The sequence below is a fragment of the Hyla sarda genome, chromosome 5, assembly GCF_029499605.1.
Source record: "Hyla sarda isolate aHylSar1 chromosome 5, aHylSar1.hap1, whole genome shotgun sequence".
NCBI lineage: Eukaryota > Metazoa > Chordata > Amphibia > Anura > Hylidae > Hyla > Hyla sarda.
Window position 1 is genome coordinate 45,839,692 of NC_079193.1, and position 27,611 is coordinate 45,867,302.

Consider the following 27,611-nt stretch of genomic DNA (forward strand, 5'->3'; position numbering starts at 1 on the left):
TCAGTGTCAGAAACTGTCCCGCAGCAGGAGAGGTTTGCTTTGGGGATTTGGTTGTACTCTGGACACTTCCTGACACAGACAGAGGGGTCAGCAGAGAGCACTGTGGTCAGACAAGAAATTATTAAGTCATTTGCAAACCTGTAGAACTATTTGGCACCAGTTGATATGAAAACATATTTTTTAAGGGTACTGAAAACGGCCCCCTCCTTTTATCTTCTAGCAAAATCTAAAGACTGCCTGTAGATTTTTTTGGGGCACTTAGTAATTCTTTAGTCTCACAGAAAAATTCTTTTCTTACTTTACCTACAGTTGATCACAGATGCATCGAAGAGACACTGCTTATTAACACTTCTAGCCAGAAAATTGTCTAAAATGCCCCATCTATTTAAAAGGGACCCCAACATGTTCTTCCCAAGAAATCTTAAAGGGGTTCTCCTGTGCTTAGACTTCTTATCCCCTATCCAAAGGATAGGGGATAAGATGCCTGATCGCGGGAATCCCGCCGCTGGGGACCCCGGGGATCTTGCATGCGGCACCCCGTTTTGTAATCAGTCCCCGGAGCGTGTTCGCTCCGGGTCTGATTACCAGCGACCACACGGCCGGAGGCGTGACGTCACTCCTCCGCCCCCATGTGATGTCACGCTCCGCCCCTCAATGCAAGCCTAGGGATAGGGGATAAGATGTCTAAGCACCGGAGTACCCCTTTAAGAGAACACCAACATATTCAGAAGATTTTTTTTTTATCTGGAGGAAACCAGTATCCCCTGGAGAAAATAGACTCCATGCAGATGTTTCTTTTGGCTGGATTTGACTCCTGAATGAATGAATTGTTGCAGAAAACAACAAAATAACCTGCAGATTATTTCTATGCTTGTAGATCTGCTCTTCATTTTGTCACTATAAGGCAAAGTTTCCACTATAAGGCAAAGTTTTTTTTTTTTTTTTTTTTTTTTTTTCTGGCAGTTTTTGGATATCTGTCACTGCAGTTTTTGAGCCAAAGTCAGAAGTGGGTCCATAAGGGAGGAGAAGTGTAAGTCCTTCCTTTATATGTCCTATTCATACACTTCTGCTTTGGCTCAAAAACTGCAGTGGCAGATATCCAAAAACTGCCGGAAAAAAAACGTGGAGACTTAGCCCAAATGAACTCTCAACAAGAGGCTAAGCCACCAAGCCAAAGTACAGTGGTCCCCCCAAAGTACAGTGGTTCCAAATGGACCATCGTTTGTTGAAACCATCGTATGTTGAGGGATCCGTGCAATGTAAAGTATTGGACAGTGGTCTACAACCTGCGGACCTCCAGATGTTGCAAAACTACAACACCCAGCATGCCCGGACAGCCAACGGCTGTCCGGGCATGCTGGGAGTTGTAGTTTTGCAACATCTGGAGGTCCGCAGGTTGAAGACCACTGGTATTGGAGGTTATACACGCATGTCCCCCGTCCCCCGTCACCACTCGTTGCTGCTGCCCTGGATGTCGCCTTCCATCGCTGTCGCCGCGTCCCCGAGGTGTCCCCGACGCTCCGGTAAGGCTTCTGCCTCCCCGACATCCTCGCTCTCCGTCGCCGCCATCACGTCGTTACACACGCCGCTCCTATTTGATGACTGGACAGCATGCGCAGCGACGTGATGATGACGATGGAGAGCGCCGACAATGCAGGGGATCCTGAAGATGACGCACCGGAGCCCCGAGGACAGGTAAGTGATCGTCAGCGGACCACACGGGGCACCGTAAACGGCTATCCGGTGGCAGCTGAAGCAGTCTGCGCTGTCGGATAGCCGTTTATGCGATGGCCCCGACATACAAAAGCATCGTATGTTGATGCTGCCTTCAACATGCGATGGCCTTTGAGAGTGATCGTATGTTGAAATGATCGTATGTCGGGGCCATCGTAGGTCGGGGGGTCACTGTAGTTGTATTAATGGATGGAGGATTGCAAAGATAATATCTAACCCTTATTAAATCGCCAAATAGAACTACCAGACCATGAATTAGGATCATATTGTATTGTGTCCATCTGCCCATTGACCTTATGATGCAAAAGGTGAGGAACAGGATGTAGTAGTGAATGGTCTTCCTGTGTCCCTGCAAGCTGGAGCTACAGGGAAGCCATTAACAGTGACACCTACTCTGTAATCTGACATTGTTGTGTGATTATTTAGGGACACAATGGCCGCTATAATGGGTATATACAATGCTCCTTCTGTATAGGTCTATTTTTTCAAAGCATCGCACTCCTTTTTTTTTTCCTTTAGAACTTTAGGTTTTAAATGAGTTGTAGGCTAAGAATCCATGTTTATGTTAGAAACTGTGTATAGGCTGCTGCTAAAGAAAGAGTAAGGAGCCGGGGAGTTTCTGAGACAACACCACACTGACATTGAAAGGACTACACAACTTCCTGTTAGGGGTAAATCAAGCAAAAACATAATGAACCCAGTACAATTTGTGATAACACTCTATTAGTAATCTGATAGTTTTATTTAAATTATATAATATATAATTTTCTAATACCAGAATTCCCCTTTTAACATAGGCCTCCTCTGTGTCTTTCGGTATTCTGTCACAAAAGGTATACTGCGGCATATTGCCATTCACTTCAATGACCTCAACGTAGTGTACAAGTGAATATGTTGGGGCAGCAAACGTGTGATTTGCTGTGATATTGGGGAAGATTCCTCAAAACTTGTACAGAGGAAACGGTGACCAGTTGCCCATAGCAACCAATCAGATCGCCTCTTTCATTTTTGAAAAGGCCTCTGAAAAATAAGAGATCTGATTGGTTGCTATGGGCAACTGGTCGACTTTTCCTCAGCACAGGTCTTGATGAATCCCCCCGAGTTAGGTTAATTTTAGTTATTCTGCCTCTGTGTAACAGTACGTCAAGCATGTGTTTACAACATAGATACAATATCGATAATGGTAATTGTGGGTCCATTCATTAGCTGCATTTGTAGTATTGTGGGTCCGTTCATTGGGTGCGCACGTAGTATTATGGGTCCATTTATTGGGTATACTCGTAGTATTGTGTGTCCTTTCATTGGGGGCACACGTAGTATTATGGGTCCATTTATTGGGTATACTCGTATTGTGTGTCCGTTCATTGGGTGCACACGTAGTATTGTTTTTCCGTTCATTGGGTATACTCGTAGTATTGTGTGTCTGTTCATTGGGTATACTCTTAGTATTGTGTGTCCCTTCATTGGGTATACTCTTAGTATTGTGTGTCCTTTCATTGGGGGCACACGTAGTATTATGGGTCCATTTATTGGGTATACTTGTAGTATTGTGTGTCCGTTCATTGGGTGCACACGTAGTATTATGGGTCCATTTAATGGGTATACTCGTAGTATTGTGTGTCCATTCATTGGGTATACTCTTAGTATTGTGTGTCCCTTCATTGGGTATACTCTTAGTATTGTGTGTCCGTTCATTGGGTGCACACGTAGTATTATGGGTCCATTTATTGGGTATACTCGTAGTATTGTGTGTCCGTTCATTGGGTACACTCACATAACTGTTAGGTTCTGATACTTTCTCCTCCTATTCCTCTAGGCGAGAGCAGTAGTAGTCGGAGTACACTAGCTTTCCCGTACACTCGCACAAACCATATCACAGGATATGTGACATTGATTTCTCTGCTATAGGATTTTACATAAAAGAAGACTTTCAATCCCAGAACACTATATTTAGATTGGAGCACAAGACTAGCTGGAGCCTCTGGATTATATAGAGAAGTCTATGGTTCTGGTTACATTGTCTTTCAGGTGCAATAAAAATGACAGGAAATCTTTTTTTACTTCATGTCCTGTTAGAGGCCGCTCACTAAGGTTCCTTTCAGATCAGGTTTACTGCACACGTTTGACAGGTTTATATCTGGATATGATATTTGACACTGCAAAAATTGTGAAGCTTTATGGAGCTGTATTATGGGGTATTGCTGTATCTTCAAGTGCCTTTAACTTCATAAAGAGGGGTTTAAACAAACATAAAGTAGGCCACACCTTAAAGGGGTTATTTCCCCCCACTACCCACAGGATAGTGGATACATGGGGGGGCCAACCACTGGGACCGCCACTGATGATAAGAAAGTGGGTTCCTCTTGCCCAGTGCATGCTCCGCCATCACTCAGCAGAGTACCGGCAGACTCTCGCTCTTTTTTTTTTTTCCCTCCATGGGTGCTCTCTTCTCGCTCTTAAAGGGGTACTCTGCTACTAGACATCTTATCCAAAGGATAGGGGGATAAGATGTCTGATCTCCCGCAGCACTCAGCGTTTTAAACAAACGCTGGGTTCCTGTGGCAGTGATGGTGACATCTTGGCCACGCCCCTCATGCTGTCACACCATGCCCCCTCCATTCATGTCTATGGGAGGGGGGCATGTCGGCCAACACCCCCGAAACGAAGGGTGTAGCTGTGATGTCACAACCACGGCCACCGGCTCTGAGTTCTTAAAGGGGTACTCCGCCCCTAGACATCTTATCCCCTATCCAAAGGATAGGGGATAAGATGTCAGATCGCCGGGGTCCCGCTGCTGGGGACCCCGGGGATCGCTGCTGCAGCACCCCTCTATCATTACTGCGTAGAGCGAGATCGCTCTGCACGTAATGACAGGCAATACAGGGGTCGGAGCATCGTTACATCACGGCTCCGCCCCTCGTGACATCACGGCCCGCCCCCGTGAATACAAGTCTATGGGAGGGGGCGTGGCGGTCGTCACGGCCCCTGCCATAGACTTGCATTAAGGGGATGGGCCGTGATGTCATGAGGGGTGGAGCCATGACGTCACGCTGCTCCGGCCCCTGTATCGCCCGTCATTATGCACAGAGCAAACTCGCTCTATGCTGTAATGATAGCGGGGTGCCTCAGCGGTGATCCCCGGGGTCCCCAGCAGCGGGACCGCGGCGATCTAACATCTTATCCCCTATCCTTTGGATAGGGGATAAGATGTCTGGGGGGGGAGTACCCCTTTTAACAAAGTGTTCAGAATGCTGGAGCACCGGAGTACCCTTTTAAAGTATTTAGTAGGGATCGATCAATATTGATTTTTTTTTTTTATTTTTTTTAAATTTTTTTTAGGGCCGATAATCTGAACTTTCAGGCCGATAGCAGATAATTTATACCGGAATATCGGTATAAGTTATCGGCTATTTCCCCCTCTCCCCCCCCCGGCCTCGCAAAAGCAGCTACAGATCAATGATTTGAAGCGGGCGCTTTAAATCCATGAACTGCAGCGGCTTTTGCGGGGCCAGAGACCGCCGCCGCCACCTGCTTCTCTCCCCCTGCCTGTCCTGAGTCCAACCACCACAAGACCTGCAGCGATTAAATCATGTACATTATAGGAGTGAATAACGAGTTGGCTGCAGGGTCACGTGACCATTCTACATTATGTCATCCCAACAGGCCATTGGAGATTACCTCTTTAATATAGTTCCGAACGGAATCCTTCTGCATTCAGCCATATTGACTCTGCCTAGAAATGTATTGTGTAGACAACCCCTTTACAGCAGAAATCATGGACTCGCGAAGTACCTGAATGTAAGGTACATATGCTTTGTGTCCATGGTTATAAATGGGTGACCAGTTGGGATCAAAATTTCAAGTACCTACATTAGAGCACCTACATTTTAGGGGGAAAAAAGTCCGTACAGTGGTCCCTCAAGTTACAATATTAATTGGTTCCAGGACGGCCACTGTATGTTGAAACCATTGTATGTTGAGTTCATAACTCTATGGAAACCTGGTAATTGGTTCTGAAGCCACCAAAATGTCATCCAAAAATAGGAAAAAAGTGAGGAATAAAGAAAAATAAGTAGATAACTAATATAGATAAAGCAAATCCTTACATATAAATGTAATAAAGATCTGCTGGGAGCTGTGTCAGTTTTTCCCAACCAGGGCGCCCCCAGCTGTTGCAAAACTACAACTCCCAGCATGCCCGGACAGCCTTCGGCTGTCCGGGCATGCTGGGAGTTGTAGTTTTGCAACAGCTGGGGGCGCCCTGGTTGGGAAACACTGGTTTATGTAGAGGACAGGAGCTTCTTCAGGGTCCTGTACAGTACACAATGTCCTAAAAAAAAAAAAAAAAAAAAAAAAAAAAAAAAAAAAAAGTAAAATGGAGCCGCCCTTACTTGGTGTCCAAAGGAGCAGCTAACTGTGACACAGGTTAAGAGTAGTACTGAACATGTAATACCTCCCTGAACTGTAGGGGGCGCTACCAGACAGGAATTCAGTGCATGCGCTTCAGTACTACAGTGCTTGTGCTAATACAGGTGTCTTACCAGTGAAATATCCATTCTGGTTGGTCGGTTCTTCCAGCCATTGACACGTTTCGCAGATTCCATAGCATTGTATGTTGAGTATGGTCCAGAAAAGACCATTGTATGTCAACGCTATTGTATGTTGAGGCCATTGTAAGTTGAGGGATCAATGTAAATGTATTAGTGACTTCCAGCCTTGCTGTACATCTTCTGCTTTATTTTTATTAGACCTAGATATAAAATGAAATGGTACGGTCTTAATACTACTATCTAATACTTATATGAAGTGGTCCATATACCTTTTTAAGATCTTCACAGAGTGTACATTATGTGACTGTAGTATGAAGTCCACCACGTACATACATAAGACAGGTCCTGCCCAGGGGACCATGCATGGACATGCCGCTACTAGAGATGAGCAAACTTACAGTAAATTCGATTCGTCACGAACTTCTCACCTCGGCGTTTGCTGACTTTTCCTGCATAAATTAGTTCAGCTTTCCGTTGCTCCGGTGGGCTGGAAAAGGTGGATACAGTCCTAGGAAAGAGTCTCCTAGGACTGTATCCACCTTTTCCAGCCCACCGGAGCACCTGAAAGCTGAACTAATTTACGCAGGAAAAGTCGTCAACTGCCGAGCCGAGAAGTTTGTGACGAATCGAGTTTACTGTAAGTTCGCTCATCTCTAGCTGCTACTGTTTTAGAAGATGTATTGCTCTGGTGGCGGTCATGTGTATACAATTATTAGAGTCATTACAGAGAGTCATTAGTCAGCCAGATGATGGAGGGGGGGGGGGGGGGGGGGAGATCAGGGGTGAGGGACATGACTGGTCCAGGATACTTTACGCCATTCACAGTTGACTAATGGAGCTGATCGTGTTATTCTACTGTCTTAGGTGTTCATTATGTTTTGGTGTTAAGTGAACTTGTGATGTGAAGGAAGTCGTGCAAGGTACAAAAAAGGAAGTAGTCACGGGTGTCACATTTTGTTGTTTTTAACAATGGTGTAGTTTCCACACGGTCTTGTGTGTGTGAGGGTTGTTTTATTGTGTGTTCCTTTTGGGCAAGATCTCACTTCTTTCAGACTTCACTGGTTTCCAGTAAAGCAGAACCATGTTAATGAGTGTTTAGCAGGTCGTAAAAGTCAGACTCCATCCATTAAGTAGCACAAGCATCCTGCCCTTCCTGTCCAGAGGGCGTTCATGCCTACCGAGTGATCAAACCCATGTTGGAAATATAAAAAAACGTAAAAAAAATAAGTTAAATGTAAACATATATAGTTTACCGTATTTATTAATATTTAAGAATAGGGGGTTGGTGGTGGTACTTGTAGTGCGTTACTATATCCATCTCTCATTGGGGGAATTTTTTTTTAAGGATTTTGCAATTTTTATTGCTGGTTGTCCTTGCATTTCCATACTATTAGAAGATACTGCATGTAAAGGGAACCTGCAATCCACAGTTATAGAGGAGGACGAGCTGAGCAGATTGATTTAATGTTCGTTCCAGGATAACTTGTCACTTACTCACGTAAACCTTCTGCTCAATCTGGGTATGTAGTAAAGGGATCGGTCCTACGCGGTGACTGACTGCGCTCTCTATAATGCACACACGGCTAACTCCTTTTTAAAGGGGTCCTCCGGTGCTCCAGCATTCTAAACCTTTTGTTCTGAACGCTATGAGCTGGAGGCGGTGATTGTGATGACACAACAACGCCCCCATTGTGTCGAATGCTGGGTGCTGCGTGAGATTGCGGGGTCCTTAGCAGCAAGATCCCTGCATTCAGACAACTCCAAAGGATATGGGATAGGAAGTCTAGCAGCGGAGTACCCCTTTTTAAGACCAACATTTTTGTAGCTACAGGCCTCTTAATAAATTTAGGTGTGACTATTCACAAACCAATCTATGTTAGCTGTTAAGTATCTGATCACGTGGAGTCTGACTGCTGGAATCCCCCCACTAACACCCAGCTTTGCTTGAAGTATCGGTTTTGGTGGGAATGACTTACCATCTAATGTGTTTGGAAGTCTCCCAACTGTTCTCCAGTGACAAATGTCGATGGAGATAAGGATCAGGCATGTTGGATTTCAATTGCCTGATCCTTTTAATTCTTGGCCAGTAAAATGGCATTGTCATCAGGAAATGGGAGCAGTGGTGGTGGAACTGTTTCTTTTGCAGTAATGGAGAGATTGTGATCCATTTTGTCTGTGGAATCCGGCAGCCAGTATCTAGTGTCCGTGTAGTGCCACCACAGGAATAATTGAGTATTACATGGTGTCAACTAGGTGTCCATGTAACGCTGCTTTCACACTATACAATGATCCGTTACAATGACCCGTTAACAAAACCATTAAAAACCGACGTTAAACGGCCATTACAAAATCCCATTATAGTCTATGGAATTTTTACCAGTTTTAACCAGTCATAGCCCATTATTTAACAGGATATGACGGGTTAAAATGTAAAATTTCCATAGACTATAATGGGATTTTGTAACGGCCTTTTAACGTCGGTTTTTAATGGTTTTGTTAACGGGTCATTATAATGGATCTTTAAAACAGAGAATTCTATAGTGTGAAAGCGGCCTCATAAGAGATGCTCTTTGTAGTCTGCCGATCCCTAAAGGTTACGGATGGTGGACCCCATGATATTTAAGATTCATCTTCGTCCCCTAACCCTCGGCTGAGCGTGCATGTGTTTTACATTCACACCTCCATTCACGCCTCCTGATGAGGAAGCTCAGCATTGAGCGAAACATGTTGAGGCTTATGCAGACGGTGATGAGGCATGTTTGTATGGTATTTTGCTGGGACTTTTCTGTGTTCTGTTCTGTCGCCTTTCTAAGTTTGCCCATCTTTGACTGCACTATGCACTTTATTGATGTACTTGCGCATATATATGATTTGGGACTAAGCTATTGATGATTTATTATGAGATTATGCCTTCCTCCTCTCTGGTTTCCTGTATGAACTGAACTGATTTTTGGTGCCTATTTATGTCTATTCACTGTTTTTAATATATGGTTATAAAGATTTGTGATTCATTTATATCTGGTGGTCGTGTTAATATTTGGGGTGATTTGGTTGCTTCATACTACACAGATTTGTGTTTGGTTATTTCAGATTTGTTGCCTGTTTCTTTTGTTGGAGGGTGATGTTGGAACTTAAAGGGGTGCTCCAGTGGAATTTTTTTTTTATTTTTTTATTTTTTTAAATCAACTGATGCCAGAAAGTTATACAGATTTATAACAGCTGGAGACACACTGTTTGGGAAAACACTGTATTAGATAGTCAGCTGTTGTACACTCTACGATAGTACATTATGGAGTTGTTGTTTGAGCATTTCTGGTATATTTCGCAGCTAGGGACATGTTGGGTCTCCAATGGCTGCATCTGTAATAACATACTTTTAGTTCCGAGCGCTCCCAAGTCATTTTAGGTTTTCTTGCTGTCCCAGACATGATGTTCCGTATCTCTCTCTCCGGCCCTGACAGCTGGGCTGCAAGTATTTTGGCTGTTTGTCTCCTGCCCAACAGGTGTTAATGTTGCGCAGTCTCTATATTCCCACAGTCCAGATGACCATTTGCTGCAGTCCAGATGGAAGCCTTTTTTTTTTTTTTTTCCTGAGAGCCGGTTCCTAAAAATGACACAACTCTGCACAGACTTCATCCGAGAACAATGAGGACTGTGCACGACGCTGTTATGACTTGAATACGTGTATCTGCTTTCACAGCAGGGTTTTTAAAGGTTTCCGCCAAGAAAGAAATAATCTGTGTCCATATGTGTTGGTATGTGCTCTGGGGAACTCTGCTCTGCGAGCGCTAGTGACTGCAAAGCACTTGGGTAAACAGGTTAAAAGTGGAATTATACAGTTCTGTTCCTTAAAGGGATGGTTCACCAATGTAGGTTTATTTTTAACTGCTCCAATGCATGTGAAATAAAGAGAGAACTAAAAAGAAAAGTACTTCCTGTGGAGCATACAGCAACTAAGTACTGGAAGGGTTAATATTTATAAATAGAAGTAATTTACAAATCTGTTTAAACTTTCTTGCACCAGGTGATTAAAAAGAAACTGTGTACGATCTTCCACACAGTGCCCCTGGTTCTCCTCCTGAATGGGGTTTGTTGACCACCGCACAAAGCTGTGGCCAACACCCTTCCCTCCATGCAGCTCTATGGGAGAGCCGGAGATTCCCTGCTCTCCCATAGAGGGGCCACGTCTGCCACCGCATCATGCCGAGGCCCTGGGCTGTAGATCCCAGCGGGTGCCAGAGGTGGCACCCCCTGCGATCTGACTCTTTTATTTACGGATAGGGGAACCAGAGCAATCGGACCCCCCCCCCCATGATCAGACACTTATCCCCTATCCACAGGATAAGTTGGCTTCTCTGGAGGACCCCTTTAAGGTTTTAATCCAAACTTTTATTTCTGCTTAGAGGTCTGCTTTAAATGAATATTCCATATTAGGGGAATACCTAAAGTTATACGTGGCAAATAGTTTTTTTTTTTTTTTTTTTTTTGTTCCTCCTTCTGCGTTTTAACTTTTGTTGCTGGTTACAGTGTCCGGTATGAATAAACAGCCGAAGCTCCTCGTTCTGGTGTGCTGGAGCTGCGCCGGAGTAGACGGTTTAGACTTTTTTTTGTTTTTGTGCCTTGTCATGGTATGAGCATGTTCCCACCCTGGCAGGGTTTTACTTAATGGAAGTTAGCAGGTCTAGTGATTATACATTCGGAATGCTGCTTATGATTCAGGCATTACTAGACTGGAAAACGGCAGGAAACCATTCCTAAAAATAACTAGATCTCTTCTCCAAAGCAAATCTCTGCTCCAAGCTGAGCAGTAGGGTGCTCGATAGCTCCCCCACCTGTTTGCTGAGATATTGCTGCTGGGCACTAGTTTTGTATTTTGGAGAGAGAGAATTTTGGGTTTTGGGCATGCTGTATCTGCATGGTCTTAAAATATCCAATGATTTAGATTTGTCTTTAATTGTCCAAGATAACCTTATACTATTTCAGTCCAAAAAAAGAATCCTAAACTTCTAGAATACATGCAAAAGAGTAAAAATATTAACAGAAAGTGACTCTTATTTCTCAGTGTCAAAAAGGAGGGTCAGACTACTCAAGTGCCACAGCTTGACACGCCTCCTTTCCCTTACCTCCCCGCCCCTTCTTATGTACAGGGCTCTTCTTCTTATTGAAGAGCGGCTGGGAAGTGAAGGTGAGAAACTAGGTGTGCCAGGCTGTGCAGCTAGGAAACGTTTGACCTCCACCTCCTTGACACTTGACAGCTCCCTCCCCTTCCTTAAAGTAATCCTTAAAGGGGTACTCCGCTGCTATCGCTGGGGACCCCTGCGAAACGCACATGTATACAGTTCCATACAGGAAACCGTATACAGTTTTTACTTTGCACATGCGCATTTGCATCCTAAAAGGCCCCACCCAACACCCCTCCCATTAAAAATGGACAACATTTTCAAAAACGTATTTTTTTTTCTTAAACTGACGGAACTGTATGCACGTTTAAAAACAATATACAGTTTAAAAACGCATACTGTTTATTTTTTCCCATACTGTTCCATCCGTTTTTTTGCCATACGGTTTTCTTTAGAAAAACTGATTGAAAACAGTATGACAAAAACGTGATGTGAACCCAGCCTTAGGCAGTAAAACACAAATCACATGCTGATCTACCATAATGTATCAGACCTTTCATTGGATTTGTATTTAGGGCAGATCCACTTCTTGCCGTTAGATCCCGAAAGACCCCATTGTTTTTTTTGTCCGGGATTTTTGGTGGAATCTTCAACTGAGACTCTTCATAAACTTCCAACTCAGATGTGAATTAAGACTAATAAAAATGAATGTGGGCATGTTGTTGTGATATATGCAAGTTGCCAGGATTCCATCCAAGATTACTTTCTAATTGTGGTAACTTTGCAGGTCAAAATTTGATTGCATTCACGTGCAAGGTTAAATGCCTGCATGATACCAAAGCTGCCTTGTAGCCCCTGTCCTATAAGGAAGATTGCCACACTGGCTAAATGTAATGCGAACTATGAATGAATAGTCTATCATGTAATGCAGGGGTTCCTAACCCAGTCCTCAAGGCCCACCAACATCCCGGGTCTTTTCGGTTACTCTTGGCATAGAACAGGGAAAAACTTACATCCTGGACTGTTGGTGGGCCTGAAGGACTAGGTTGGGGGCCTCTGATGTAATGCACAGCCTTGTTGACTTTAAGTTTTAGCTTTAGGGTACGGTGACACACAGCGCATACGCAGCGTATTTCATTCTGCACAAAATCCACCGGGCAGCGGGAAATACACCGCGTATATGCTATGAGCAGACACACAGGGCTTTAACTGCCACAGCCCTGTGTGTGTGCAGTAAGGTTTAGAGACTGACGGAGCGCACCAACATAACTATCAAACCTTACTGCACACACAGGGCTGCGGCGGTACACCTGTCAAACTGTAACGCAGGTGTCCTAAGGCGAGTTCAGTGAGGACAGAAACCTCCCTTGGAGCAGAAGGGCAAGAGATGGTCAGATGAGTCTACCCCTTTAAGAAAAACTCCCTTAAATGCTGCACCTGTACACTTTATGCCTTTTTGCTTTTGCTCTGATTGAGTTTCATTTTTCTTGGCAGGAGATTTGGATATTTCTGGACTGACATCTGCAGGGTAAAGTGACTTCTATAGCATACATCTTAATAAAGTTCCTATTAATTTCTCTTCCGATTGATCATTGTTTCAATCTATCTAGATGCCCTTGGCAAAATATTGAAAGCTTGCAGAACACTTTGAATCACTTTGTGAATATAAACTTGTGTGCAATATGTGACTCGGGTTTAAAGCAGCGGCGCTTAATCATCTGTACATGGGGATCATGGTCCTACTTTGGCACCAAATTTTAGCGTAGTCATTCTCCTAAAAGAGTGAAGACAAGGAGAAGAAAGGAAATGGAAGCTGGATCGCGCTGTCACAGAAGAAGGTAGGATAAATCCAAATTATTAATACAAGCTGGTTTATTTAGATATAAAGTGCGCGCAACGCGTTTCAAAACCTATCTGTTTTTTTCATCAGGTGTCAGGCGACGCTTGATGAGAAAAACAGGTTTTGAAACGTGTTGCGTGCACTTTATATCTAAATAAACCAGCTTGTATTAATAATTTGGATTTATCCTACCTTCATCTGTGACAGCGCGATCCAGCTTCCATTTCCTTTCTTCTCCTTGTCTTCATTGTTTGCACGCTCGATGCGAGCGTGGGAAGCCGCTGCAGTCTCCTGGACACATATATATACTTTTTTTGAGTGTTGTGCCTCTCCAGCACAACGGAATCAGGTGAGCAAGTTTTTTACCCGATCACCCCCACGTTGAATCCACCATTGGTTCTTTTGATTTTTATTCTCCTAAAAGGACATTGCATATGCTGGTTTGAGAGTTCAAAGGTAGCACTCAAAATGGATTAAACACGTTGGGCACGTGGACAAAATGTAGTCCTGTAGTTCCAGATCTACTAACTTAGTGTCTTGGAGCCTCCGACACTAGACAGAGCCCATCTCTGAGATAACCCCGAAACACCCACTTTGGGGGATTTGTTCTGCCTTTTGCCTCTTAAGTGGTTTGCATTGGGAATGTCCCACAAAAACTGTTTGCAAGTATGGGTCTGCCTTGGTTATCTTGCCTTGGTGATCTTCGACAGTCCTTGAAATAGAGTGGAATTGTGCACACGAATAGAGGTCCCGGATCCACCACTCTATTCACTCACTCACTATGGAATAGCCGACGATATCTGCGTATAGCGGACGGTCTCACTCGGTGATTACCAATCTGAGGGCTGAGTTTACTCCGGACCGCGTCATTGGTCCTTTTTTTATTATTTTATTGGACTGCAAATAGCCTGAATTAATTTTCATTGGGATATGCAGCGCCTGACATCAGAAGGGTTTTCTTTCTTCACCTCCGTATCCCTCAATGATTGACAACCTACTTACTTGCAGGAATAGCTGAGTCGGATTGCCATCCATCATGCTTCATAGCAACCTGGTCAGCTCCTTCACCCCTATACGATATTGCCTGCTGACACGACAAAGTGTTCATCGGAACGGGTTCCCTTTAACACAAATGGGCTCTGAGAACGATGGCTGTTCCCATAAGTTCCACCTAGTTGCATTCACATTTTAATAGAGGCTGACGTGAGAAATCCTCGGCCTGAGCCGCTGTAGCAGCTGTGAGATCTGACACACCAGTCTTGGTTACACATGCACTGAGCATTTCATTTAGTCATCAATCTCTATGCCGCGTGTTTTCCTATTTTTTTTTTATATCGGAGTTAAACTCTTGCAGCTGTTTCGTGCACCCGCTGCCATTTTCATTATTGCATGCCAGAATGTTATGGTGATGAAATCCTTTGGCTTGAGCTTTCGGGGGGTCACTTAAGCAGTTTGGTCTTTTACGGGGCCACATTCCTGGTCATCCTATACAGCGTGCCTGTGCACAGCTCCACATCTGCTGTATGTTTTGCTTCAGTTTCGCAACGTTGAGTGCTACAGGTGGCCTCTTACTAACAAAGTATTTACCACAAATTACAGGAAGCCCCTGACCTGAGCGGTGAGAAAAGTCATGTCGCCTCCATAGCTTTCATGCCCTTCTCTGGAGTTTGTCGGTGCTTAATCATTGTTCCTTAAAACACTATTGTGATCTTACACCTGGTAAATGTCAACCGTGGCTGGCTAATTCTTTATTTTTAATATCTTTATTGTTGTGGTTTTTTTTTTTTCTCCTTTTGTCGTACAAGTTTCCTGAATGCTGTAACTAGTTAGAATTTAGTGCCTGTGAATTATATGTTTTGATCGTATTTGGTGTTAAAGCTCCCCCTAGGGGTGGCTGCAAGCAGACAGAACTTTATTGTTTTAGTTCTGTGGTGCTGCATAGAAAAAAATGTGCTTTGGAGCCCCATTATTCCATAATAAAATGTATTATACAGACACCTATAATAACCTTGGGATTACAAATACAATGCACTTTAAATTGGCCCCTTTTTAGGCTACTAGATTCATCTCCCACCAGAATTTGCAAGCAGCAGTTCGGTCTACCATATGCCCCAAGAAATCTCCTGGTAAAATGTATCAACCGACTCCTATTACCCTGTGGAGGCCAAAAGCGTACCATTTTGGTATCCATTCAAGAGGCTCGCATGCACACAGAGGTGCACCCTGTATCTTCAGGGCCCCATGTCTAACATGTAATATGTCTAATACTGATGCCTTCTCATGGGGCAGAGGTGCCTTGGGGGGCCCAGATGTGACTGCTACCTCTACAACCCCTATAGTTATGCCCCTGTGTGCACAGGAGGTGTTCCCCCAAGGAGCTCAGGTAAGTCCAGCCCATATCCTCTTAATGATTGCCCCATGGCCTGGTTGCATCTGCCTAACCCATATGATGAACAGCCACTGTAAGAGGACATGGCTTGGCCTTACCAGGGCTTAAGCCATACGGTAGAACTCCTACTGGCCACTTGAGCCTTGTTTACAAAAAGACTTATCTTGGCATTGGAAAGTACTATATAGGGAAAGTGATATATCATGATCACTTTCCTTATGTAGTAATTGACCTATTTACACCTCTGTTCCTGCTGACAGGTCCTTTTTAGGTTTTTCCGAGATTTTTTTTACTATAAAGTAAATGTTGGCAATTGCACATTTCTACAGTGGTCTCAAAGCTGCGAACCGCCAGATATTGCAAAACTTAAACTCCCAGCGTGTCCGGACAGCCGTTGGCTGTCCGGGCACGCTGGGAGTTTTAGTTTTGCAACATCTAGCTGTATACAGTTTGGAGAATGCCACTATATTTACCTGTGAACAACTCCTTTTCAATAAAGTTCTTACAGGAGTCCGTGAAAAAAAGTCCCATGTTTAGGCCCTTGACCTATATACTACATAGTTTGACCTCCCCCCCCCCCCATCCTTATACAGTCATGGCCGTAAATGTTGGCACCCCTGAAATTTTTTTAGAAAATGAAGTATTACTCACCGAAAAGGATTGCAGTAACACAGGTTTTGCTATACACATGTTTATTCCCTTTGTGTGAATTGGAACTAAACCAAAAAAGGAGGAAAAATGCAAATTGGACATAATGTCACACCAAACTCCAAAAATGGTCTGCACAAAATTATTGGCACCTTTTCAAAATTGTGGAAAAAGGAAGATTCCTCAAAACTCACCTGGGGCAAGTAACTGGTGTGGGTAATTTAAAAATCACACCTGAAAGCAGATAAAAAGGAGAGAAGTTCACTTAGTCTTTGCATTGTGTGTCTGTGTGTGCCACACTAAACATGGACAACAGAAAGGAGAAGAGAACTGTCTGAGGACTTGAGAACCAAAATTGTGGAAAAAATTTAATCTCCAGAGATCTAGATTTGCTTTTGTCCACAGTGCGCAACATTATCAAGAAGTTTGCAACCCATTGCACTGTAGCTAATCTCCTGGGCATGGACAGAAGAGAAAAATTGATGAAAGGTGTCAGCGCAGGATAGTCCGGATGGTGGATAAGCAGCCCCAAACAAGTTCCAAAGAGAGTTCGCGCTGACACTGATGCTCCCTGAGCCTGCAGGACAGCTTGAATATCTGTCAACATTTAAATGAAATGAAAAGCTATGGCAGGAGACCCAGGAGGACCTCACTGGTGACACAGAGACATAAAGCAAGAATACATTTTGCCAAACTGAACTTGAGTAAGCCAAAATCCTTCTGGGAAAACATCTTGTGGACAGATAAGACCAAGATGAAGCTTTTTGGTAAAGCTCTACTGTTTACCAAAAACGGAATGAGGCCTACAAAGAAAAGAACACAGTACTTACAGGGAAATATGGTGGAGGTTCAATTATGTTTTGGGGTTGTTTTGCTGCCTCTGGCACTGGATGCCTTGAATGTGTACAAGGAATCATGAAATATGAGGATTACCAACGGATTTTGGGTCGCACTGTACAGCCCAGTGTCAGAAAGCTGGGTTTGCGTCCGAGATCTTGGGTCTTCCAGCAGGACAATGACCCCAAATATATGTAAAAAAGCCTCCAGAAATGGATGACAACAAAGCGCTGAAGAGTTCTAAAGTGGCAGCAATGAGTCCAGATCTAAATCCCATTGAACACCTGTGGAGAGATCTTAAAATTGCTGTTGGGAAAAGGCGCCTTCCAATAAGAGAGACCTGGAGCAGTTTGCAAAGGAAGAGTGGTCCAACATTCCGGCTGAGAGGTGTAAGAAGCTTATTGATGGTTATAGGAAGCGACTGATTTCAGTTATTTTTTTCCAAAGGGTGTGCAACCAAATATTAAGTTAAGGGTGCCAATAATTTTGTCCAGACCATTATTGGAGTTTGTTGTGACGTTGGGGGGTATGTATGAAGGGTTTTACCCTGTTTTTTTTGACTGTGTGATTTCTCAAATTTCCTTTTTATGTCACTTTTTGCGACAAACAATTGCGCCAAATGGTTTAGAACAAAATCACTGATTTCACTTTGTTAGTCGTGATTTCAGTTACAATCATTCTTTGGTCTGTAATTCATTAATTGCAACTTTTTGATTTGGCGCAAGTTTAGGCGCAAATACCTTCATTTAGGCGCAAATCTACACCATGAATAAAGTGACAGAGAAAATAGCTACAACAATAGAACGTCCCAAAGTCAGATTTACTGCCTGGAATTCTGGGGTCTGCGCCTTTTGTAGGGCTACATTTGTGCCAAAATTACAAACTTGCGTATGACAATTGATAATTTTGGCGCAAATATGCTCCATTTGACTCAAAAAAGCATACATAAAATCACACATTGCTACACCATTATTGATACATGTCCCCCATTATGTCCAATTTGCTTTTTTCCCCTCCTTTTTTGGTTTAGTTCCAATACACACAAAGGGAATACCGTATTTATCGGCGTATAACACACACTTTTTAGGCTAAAATTTTTAGCCTAAAGTCTATGTGCGTGTTATACGCCGATACACCCCCAGGAAAGGCAGGGGGAGAGAGGCCGTCGCTGCCCGCTTCTCTCCCCCTGCCTTTCCTGGGGTCTAGAGCCCTGCTGCCGGCCCTTCTCTCCCCCTGGCTATCGGCAGCCAGGGGGAGAGAAGGGGCAGCAGCACCCATTGCCGGCGCCGCTGCCCCGTTGCCTCCCCCATCTCCGGTGGCATAATTACCTGGGTCGGGTCCGCGCTGCTGCAGGCCTCCGGCGTGCGTCCCCGGTGTCGTTGCTATGCGCTGCACGGCGCAGCGCATGACGTCAGTGCGCCGCGCCGTGCATAGCAACGACGCAGGGGATGCACGACGGAGGCCTGCAGCAGCGCGGACCCGACCCAGGTAATTATGCCACCGGGGATGGGGGGAGGCAACGGGGCAGCGGCGCTGGCAATGGGTGCCGCTGCCCCTTCTCTCCCCCTGGCTGTCGGCGCCGCTTCTCTCCCCCTGGCTATCGGCGCCGGCACCGATAGTCAGGGGGACAGAACGGGCAGCGGCGCCGATAGCCAGGGGGTGAGAAGGGCCGACAGCAGCGCTCTAGACCCCAGTAAAGGCAGGGGGAGAGAAGCGGGCAGCGAAGGCCTCTCTCCCCCTGCCTTTCCTGGGGGTGTATCGGGGTATACACGCGCACACACGCACCCTCATTTTACCATGGATATTTGGGTAAAAAACTTTTTTTACCCAAATATCCTTGGTAAAATGATGGTGCGTGTTATAGGCCGGTGCATGGTATACCCCGATAAATACGGCAAACCTGTGTATAGCAAAACATGTGTTACTGCAATCCTTTTCTGTGAGAAATACTTAATTTTCTTGAAAAATTTCAGGGGTGCCAACATTTACGGCCATGACTGTATATGTTTAGATTCTATTACAAAGATTTGTAGAACTGTGAGGTGTATATTGCAGAGTGAACTGCTGTGATGTCCGCAGTGAGAACATTTTGGTGGACGCGTCGTACTGAGGCGGCGTCCACGCTGACAGGGTATTGTAATCATTAAATAGATGGGGTTTACTCTGTTGCTATGCAAGCGGCTTCAATACAAACGGCACATCTCAGTCCTAACCGTGTGCTGGGCGGGCTCTGATGGAGAACAGGTTTCTTCTCTGTTCTAAGCTTTTGGTTTATATTTGTGAGAAGAATTGCTGAATTACCACCAGAGACTCCTCACTGGATTCACATTCCAGGGTCGTCTGTCATCTTCTTATACGGTTATTTTATAAAGGTTTAACGGGATAAACCTTTAACAGATATTAGACCTTTAGGCCTCTGTGCAGGACTGATCCTTGTGGTACCTACAAATATCTATGGCCTCCTATTGGACCACCACAGAGTTTTCTGTAAGAAAGAAAACCATGGCATGTTTCTTCATATACCGTATTATGCACATTTTTAGGGCAGATCCCAATGCCACATGGAGTGCCTATGGCTCTGTAATAGGAGATGGCACCCGATGAAGAGGGGAGTCACCCCTTAAAATGTGCAGTCTGCAGTAAAGCATTCCTTTTTTGTATTTTACACTGTCCTTTTTCTATGTATTCCATCTATGCAGTTTGTGCATTTTGTTCTTTAAAATAAATGTTAAAAACGAATCGGGTTCCCCGTATTTTTATTCTCAGCCAGATACCAACCAAGCAACAACAGCCTGTCGTTACCAGGGTGGGCTAGGACTGTTGTTACTGGCCCTCCCCAGCCTAAATAACACCAGCCTGTTACCGCCTAGGCCCAGGAGTGCCATTTATGAGGCTCCGGGCCTGTTGGTACCGGCTCTTGGCGGTGGGTACCGGTGTAATAATTGGGGGTTAGCGCTAGCTGTTTTTGGGGCTAACGCTAAGTCCCGGCTTAGTAATGGATTCCGTCAATAAGACTGCTTCCACAATGAAGTCTGAAAATGTAATTAAAAATAACACATTTTATTTTAAAAAAACACTCCCCCACAGCCCTCGTTAGCCATTTAATTAAAAGAAGAAAAAAATCTGCCGTAATACACCGAATCTGCCACAATCCTCCGCATACACTGATCTGAAACGAGAAGAAAAAATAAAAAAATTGGTTAGGACATTTTTGGCGCTCTCCGCTGGGGAGAGTGCCCATAATGCAATGTCTTCCCAAACAGGGAGCCTTCAATTGGGGCAAAACTACAACTCCCAGCATGCCCAGACAGCCTTTGGCTGTCTGGGCATGCTGGGAATTGTAGTTTAGCAACAGTTGGAGTCTCCCTGTCTGGGAAGACACTGCCAGAAGGGTCTGTTCACGTTATACAAAACGGACAATGTGAACAGAGCTTAAGACTTGCCAGCCTGGCTCTCGTCTGTAGCTCTGCCCCTAATTAAGTCATCACTGGGGGGCAAAGCTACACAGACCCGACAGGGAGCGAGGAAGGTAAGCGGACCTCGTGTTCTGTATATACTATATACAGCTATCTATAGATAGCTGTAAATCCTGTATACCGCCCAAAGGGCTATGGGGGCAGGGAGTCCTGTCAGTCTGGTGACAGGATTCCCGGCTCCTGTATAGTATACACGGGTACACTATGCCCCCCTGTATACTATACGGCCGTGGGAGGTGAGTAGTGATGCTATACATCACTCCTCACCTCCTTACACTCTGTGGGTTGGATGCTGAGCGCCCGGTCCACAGAGTGGTACCTGAAGACAGTGAAAAATGCTGCCGCAGGGTACAAAATTGGCTGTTTCCACACACCAGGAAAAACGCCAGAAAAACTACCAAAATGCAGGAAAAAGCTGTGGCAGTTTTTTTCTGCTGTTTTTTTAGGTGTAAAAAAAGAAAACAAAGGGGAAAACTAGCCTAATGTGTATGGGTATGTTTAGACAGAATTTATGGCAGAAATCCAAGGCCTACCCAAAGCATATGCTTTGGATTTTGATGGATTAGACCTATGGGGCTGGTCTGCCTTCAGTCTGTGAGGATTTATACAGATTTTCTGCCCTAGGAAGCATCTAGAATGGTGGTCTCCAAACTGGACCTCCACCTGTTGCAAAAAATCTGGAGGTCCACAGTTTGGAGACCGATCTAGGAGTCCAATGGACAGTATGATCGAAACAGTCGGAGCGCCCTCCATTTTGTCACTTTGTTCTTTTTAGATGTATAGCTGCTGTGTGTAGGGGAAGGGAAGTGACAACTTACCAGCATAGGTAACACGTGACGTGATAGTTTTCGCAAGTTTTTTCAGGAACCACTTGGTGGCACCTGCAGTTAGTACTTCTGTTTTCAATGGCAGTCATTTTAACCCTTTTATTTTGAGGCGCATTAACCGCTGGTCCCCGGGTCTGCTTTTTAAGTATTTTGTTCGCATGTCTCGTTCACGTGATTGAATGCATAAAAGACTTAAAATTTGGATGTTGAGGTTTGCCGTCAGGATTATTTAACACAACAATGACTCTTACTATTATTACCGGAGTCGTTCTGGAAGGGCTTATAAAAAAAGGGATCATTATGTTCTGCATCAAACATACAATTGTGACAACATGGTACAGGAGGTATTATACTGCGGTGTTTAATGGAGTCTGTACGAGAGCCGCATTCAGCTGTAATGGTGTGTGAGCTTGTGCTACGTGGTTTCTTTGGCGCATACAGTGATAACACACTTCTGGTTTATCAGTTTTTTTCCTTTAGTCGTCTTAAAATTTTCCCTATACCCATATGACTGCAGATGGCATGTTACAACCAACAGATGACCGATTTCCATTATGTTGGTCATTGTCCCACACCAGATTGGTGACAAAGGCCACTTTTCTCCAATACCTACCTTAGTGCTTGGCAATGTTCATAAGTCCCATAGAGAATGAATAGAGCCCTGGCAGTGCATGAATACTACAGCTTCCTTTTATTCAGAGTACATTTGACCTCCATTCTCAGGATCACGGGGGTCCTGGCAGTTTTACTCCCACCAATTGGCTAGTTATTTCCTATTCTGTGGTTAGGGGATAACTTTAGACCCCTTTTTTTAATACGCATATTATTTTTCATAAAAATTTATTTTAAAGAAGCATTCTGGAAATATGATTATTATCATTATTAATTATATATATATTTTTTTTTTTTATATATAGTGCAGCGCAGGCTATTGTTAGGGAATAATGTAGAGGTTCTTGTGTATGCCTTGTGCTTCTTTAGCTGATATGACAGAATGGGATAGGCTCAATTTTGGTTTACAATTCGGCAATGATGTGGGTTTTGTAATGCAGCCTACCTTTCCCATAAACCCTCTGACTGGGGGTAAGATGTTTGATCACTGCAGCTGGTCATCTAGTTAGGCTGCTAAAGCTGGAGATCCCACAAGTGAACTCATTAGACTCATGAATGGAAAACACATCTAAAGGGTGTTTTTGGAGAACCGTGTGACAAAAGGGATTTTCCCTATAATCATAATAAAGGTGTTTTTATGAAGATTTGAAGTGTTTAGGCTGTGTTCACATATTGAATTTTTAATGCATTTTGCACACATTTCTTCTGCAATTTCCAAAATTATGGTAAAAATGACACGTTTACCGAGATTTCCACAATTGTGGTACAAGATCACCATTTTTGCCACAATGTTGGGAAAATCACATAAAAAAATAGAAAAACTGCAGTATGAAATGCAATGTGTGAACACAGCCGAGAGGTGTAGAGTTATTTATTTATCCTGATCCCATAGAAATAGCTGATGAAGTTGGGAGGGGAAGGAAGCGGAGGGGTCAGGGAGCTTTTAGGAGGAATCTGGTAGGTCAGGATGTCATCCTCTAGTTCACAGGAAGTCAGAATCCTGGACTGACTTCCTGTGACTCGCACTGTAGCGGTTATCCAGGTATAAGAAAAACTGCTGATTTATGGCAAAAACAGCACCACACCTGTCCTCAGTTTGTGTGTGGTATTACAGTTTGGCTCCATTTACTTCAATGGAACAAAGGTGTTATACTACACACAACCTGAGGACAGGTGTGTTTTTTTTTGTTTTGTTTTGTTTTGTTATAATTTTTTTTTTCTTTCCAATCCTGGATAACCCCTTAAAGGGGTACTCCACCCCTAGACATCTTATCCCCTATCCAAAGGATAGGGGATAAGATGTCTGATCGCTGGGGACCCCCACAATATAGCATGCAGCACCCACCTGTTTCTGCTCCGGAAGCGCTGGAGGGATGTCTCACGACTCCGCCCCCGTTTGACGTCACGTCCAGCCCCCTCAATGCAAGTCTATGGGAGGGGGCGTGACGGTCGTCACGCCCCCTCCCATAGACTTGCATTGAGGGGGCGGAGTTTTGACATCACAAACGTCCGTGGTCAGGACCCAGACCCTCCAGCGGGTGCCGCATGCTATATTGCGGGGGTCCCCAGCGGCGGGACCCCCGCGATCAGACATCTTATCTCCTATCCTTTGGATAGGGGATAAGATGTCTAGGGGTGGAGTACCCCTTTAAAGCGCCGTAATTTTTTGAGTCAGTGATCACATGACTAAGTTAGAGTAATGAAACCTAATAGATGTATCTGTGCTGGGAAAAAACAAATAGCCGTGTATGACTAGTGATGGTGAGTGTGCTTGATATGCATGAAATGAGAAAGAACAAAAAGAAAATACTTTGACTGCTTCATTAAAATAAGTTTTCAGGAATTTGGAAGCCTTGAAAGACCATTTAAAGAAGCCTCATAGGGATCCCCATCTAAGGCTGGGTTCACACCACATTTTTGCACTACAGTTCCCAGACACTTTTTCAATGTGAAAACTGTATGCATTGACTCCCCATTGAAAACCATATGCCAAACGATGCATCCGGTTGTGTCCATTTTGCATCCCGTACGGTTTTGTCTGTTTTTTTTTTTTTTTTTTTTTTCCAGTACCCAAATCCATAGCCTACCACGGTTTTTGGTCCGGGTGAAAAATCGTATGGAAACATGTACATTTATTTATTTTTTAAACATGGGAGTCAATGGGAACCGTATGTGCGTACGGTTCCATCCAGTTTGCACTGTATGGTTTTTGACACCAAAAGTTTTTTTGGTTTTTTTTCTTGGAATTTCAGTCAAACAAGTGAAACTTTATTCATAATGGAGTGAAAAGTTAAAAATGTATACTTTTTTTTTTTTCTTTAAAAACGGATGCAACCGGACATCACTTTTTCAAACCATTTATGGGTTATAATTTTGTACACACATTTTTATACAGTTTAGTCAGGTTTTGAGGAATCAGTTTTTCATCAAAAACCTGATACGGGAACTGTATTACAAAAACGCGGTGTGAACTCAACCTTACATAGATGAGGCAGAAATAAACCAAGTGTGTCCTGTCCCTTGTGCAACTCAGACGTCACATATGACTTTGGAAAGTTTCAGCCAGGGTTTCATACTCCCACACACTGACTATAAAAATAAACTTGTTAGCCGTATCTGATAGTATTTATTTCTGCCTGCTAAACCTTGCGTGTTTATGGCCTGTAGATTAAAAGTAGGAAAGTGCTTAAAGGGTTTCTCCAGGATTAAACAGTCGTCTAATAATACACATCGGCTCTAGAAATGGAGCAGCAATACCATGTTCACACTGTAGACAGGTGTGGCACTCTTATTGGAAGGCGGCAGCCTTATATTTACTACCCTTTTACGTTTTATAGAACAAAGTAGAGCTGGGCGGTATGACCAAAAATGTGTATCACGATATTTTTGTAACTTATGGCGGTTCCATGGTATATAACTGTATTTCTCCCCCCCCCCCCTCTCTGCTGCTCTGCTTCTCCCAGCCCACCCCCCATATTAATTATCAGCCCAGCGCTGCAATGTCTCCATCGGGGAACTAATCACATGTCACCCGCAAGCGCTGCCCTCCTCGTCCTCCTGTTTGTTGCGGGCCGCCGGCGCTGGAACTCTGTACTGTGCTCTGTATCCCTGTGCCCGGGCTGAAAAAGATAAACTAAATAAACTTTAACTCACCTTTGGTACCGGCCTCATCTGCTTCCTGGGGATGGGAATGTTGGCGAGCCATCAGCCTATCACTGGCTGCAGCATTGTTCCGCCTCGGCCGGTGATGGGTTGAGTGCACTGTCATGTACGAAGCCAGCTTCTTACATGACAGCGCTTGCGGGTGACGTGATTAGTTCACCGATGGGGACAGCGCAGCGCTGGGCTAATTAATTGGGAGGGGGAGAAGCAGAACAGCGCTTGCGGGTCACATATGATTAGTTCCCCGATGGGGACAGCGCAGTGCACGCCTGATAATTAATTGGGGGGGGGGGGGGAGAAGCAGAACAGCGCCCGTGGGTCACATATGATTAGTTCCCCGATGTAGGGACAGCTCAGCGCTGGGTTGATAATTTATTCATTCCTGAAGGGGAGGGGCCCAACTGGTATTGCGGTATGGGGAAAAATTCATATCGTGCAGGACAAAAATTTTGGTATGAACTGGTATACCGCCCAGCACTAGAACAGAGGTCTACAGCCGAGCTCTCAAGTCCCAGAATACTGGTGGGCTACGAGGGTTGGGGACCACTGTTATAGAAGGCTGATTTAAAGAGAGAGGTACTTTAACAGTAGTTGTTAGGGGTCTGCAGACTTTGTCAAACTTCTACAGTTTTCTGTACAGTTAAGACTTTTACATATCTGATCATCATTTTAAGACTAGGGTGAAACTTCCTGCAGAGCTGGAGAGATGTTTTCTGATCTGGAGATAACAATGGCACATGTACCTGACCAGTCTATCCACTTGATGTAGTCATATCTGTAAAACTCTATTAGGGTGCATGCACACCACGTTTTCACTATACGGGTGCCGGATCCGCCTGGGGAAGGGAAAACCGTGGCTCCCGTACCTCAGCCGAACTGGCGCTGAAATCCATTGACTTTAATGAGCTGACCGGAGTCACCGTTTTACTCTGGTCAGCTAATTTTTGACCCCTTTCCGGTTTTCTGACCAGACCTCAAAACGTAGTATACTACGTAGTACGTACCGTATAGTGAAAACGTGGTGTGCATGCACCCTTACCTCCGTTTTTCTTGCCCTTATAGAAACTAATATAAAGAGAAAGGTACTTTCCCCCCCCCCCCCTTCTTTAGTTGTGAGGAGCCTGCGGACTGTGTAAAACTCATTTTTTATTTTTTTATTTGTACAAATAAATCCTTCCAGACCCAGCCCTCCAGGCGCACCTACAGTCCAGTACTTAAAGGGGTACTCCGGTGAAACTTTTTTTTTTTTTTTTTTTATCAACTGATGCCAGAAAGTTACAGATTTGTAAATTACTTCTATAAAAAAAATCTTAATCCTTCCAGTACTTATTAGCTGCTGAATACTACAGAGGAAATTATTTTCTTTTTGGAACACAACACAGAGCTCTCTGCTGACATCATGACCACAGTGCTCTCTGCTGACCTCTATGTCCATTTTATGAACTGTCCAGAGTAGGAGAAAATCCCCATAGCAAACATATGCTGCTCTGGACAGTTCCTAAAATGGACAGAGATGTGAGCAGAGAGAACTGTGTCCTAAAAAGAGAACCATTTCCTCTGTAGTATACAGCAGCTAATAAGAACTGGAAGGGTTAAGATTTTTTAATAGAAGTAATTTACAAATCTGTTCAACTTTCTGGCACCAAAATCTGCTACAGCAAATCTGCAGTAGAAACTACACGTGTGAACTAGGGATCGACCAATATCGATTTTTTTTTTTTTTTTTTTTTTTTTTTTTTTTTTTTTTTTAGGGCTGATACCGATAATCGGTGGAGGTTAGGGCCGATAGCCGATAACTTATACTGATATTCCGGTATAAGTTATCGGCTATTTATCCCCCCGCGACACTGCTGCAGGTCATTGATTTAAAGCGGGCGCTTTAAATCAATGAGCTGCAGCGGCTTTTGCGGTGCCATAGGCCGCCGCCGCCACCACCTGCTTCTCTCCCCCTGCCTGTCCGGGAGTCCTCCTGAGTCCTATCACCCCCACCGCGCCCCCCACCGCGTCGCACCCCCCACCGCACCGCTCCGGCCCCATTGCCTCCCCCATCCCCGGTTTTATAAATACCTTTTCCCGGGCCCCAGGGTCCACTCTACATCTGGCTCCGGTGGCGTCCTCCTGAGCTGTCACTGTGCGCACTGACGGCGACGTCGCGTCACGTCACTCGTCATTGCACACAGCGTAACGCAGGATGCAGCAGGAGCCAGAAGTAGCGTGAACCCCGGCCCCCGGGAACAGGTAATTATAAAACCGGGGATGGGGGAGGCAATGGGGCCAGGGTGAGGCGGCGCGGTGGGGTGGCGCGGTGGGGGGTTAGGCGGTAGGGGAGGGGCATTATCGGATTATCGATACCGATAACGCCCAAAATCGTGAATATCGGGCGATAATATCGGCAAAACCCATAATCGGTTGATCC

At 44.5% G+C, this 27,611-nt stretch overlaps 1 protein-coding gene across 3 annotated transcripts in view; it reads left to right on the forward strand.

Moving 5' to 3' along the window:
• ZEB1 (zinc finger E-box binding homeobox 1) overlaps window positions 1-27,611 on the forward strand; it is a 155,441-nt gene that overhangs the window by 50,982 nt on the left and 76,848 nt on the right. Inside the window, exon 1 of one of the 3 annotated variants that reach the window (XM_056519439.1) lies at window positions 2,897-2,917. The exons of the other annotated variants lie outside the window; for them this stretch is intronic. The gene's annotated coding sequence lies outside the window, so the exon portion shown is untranslated. Of the gene's footprint in view, window positions 1-2,896; window positions 2,918-27,611 lie in introns of those variants that run through there. 3 annotated transcript variants of the gene reach the window in all.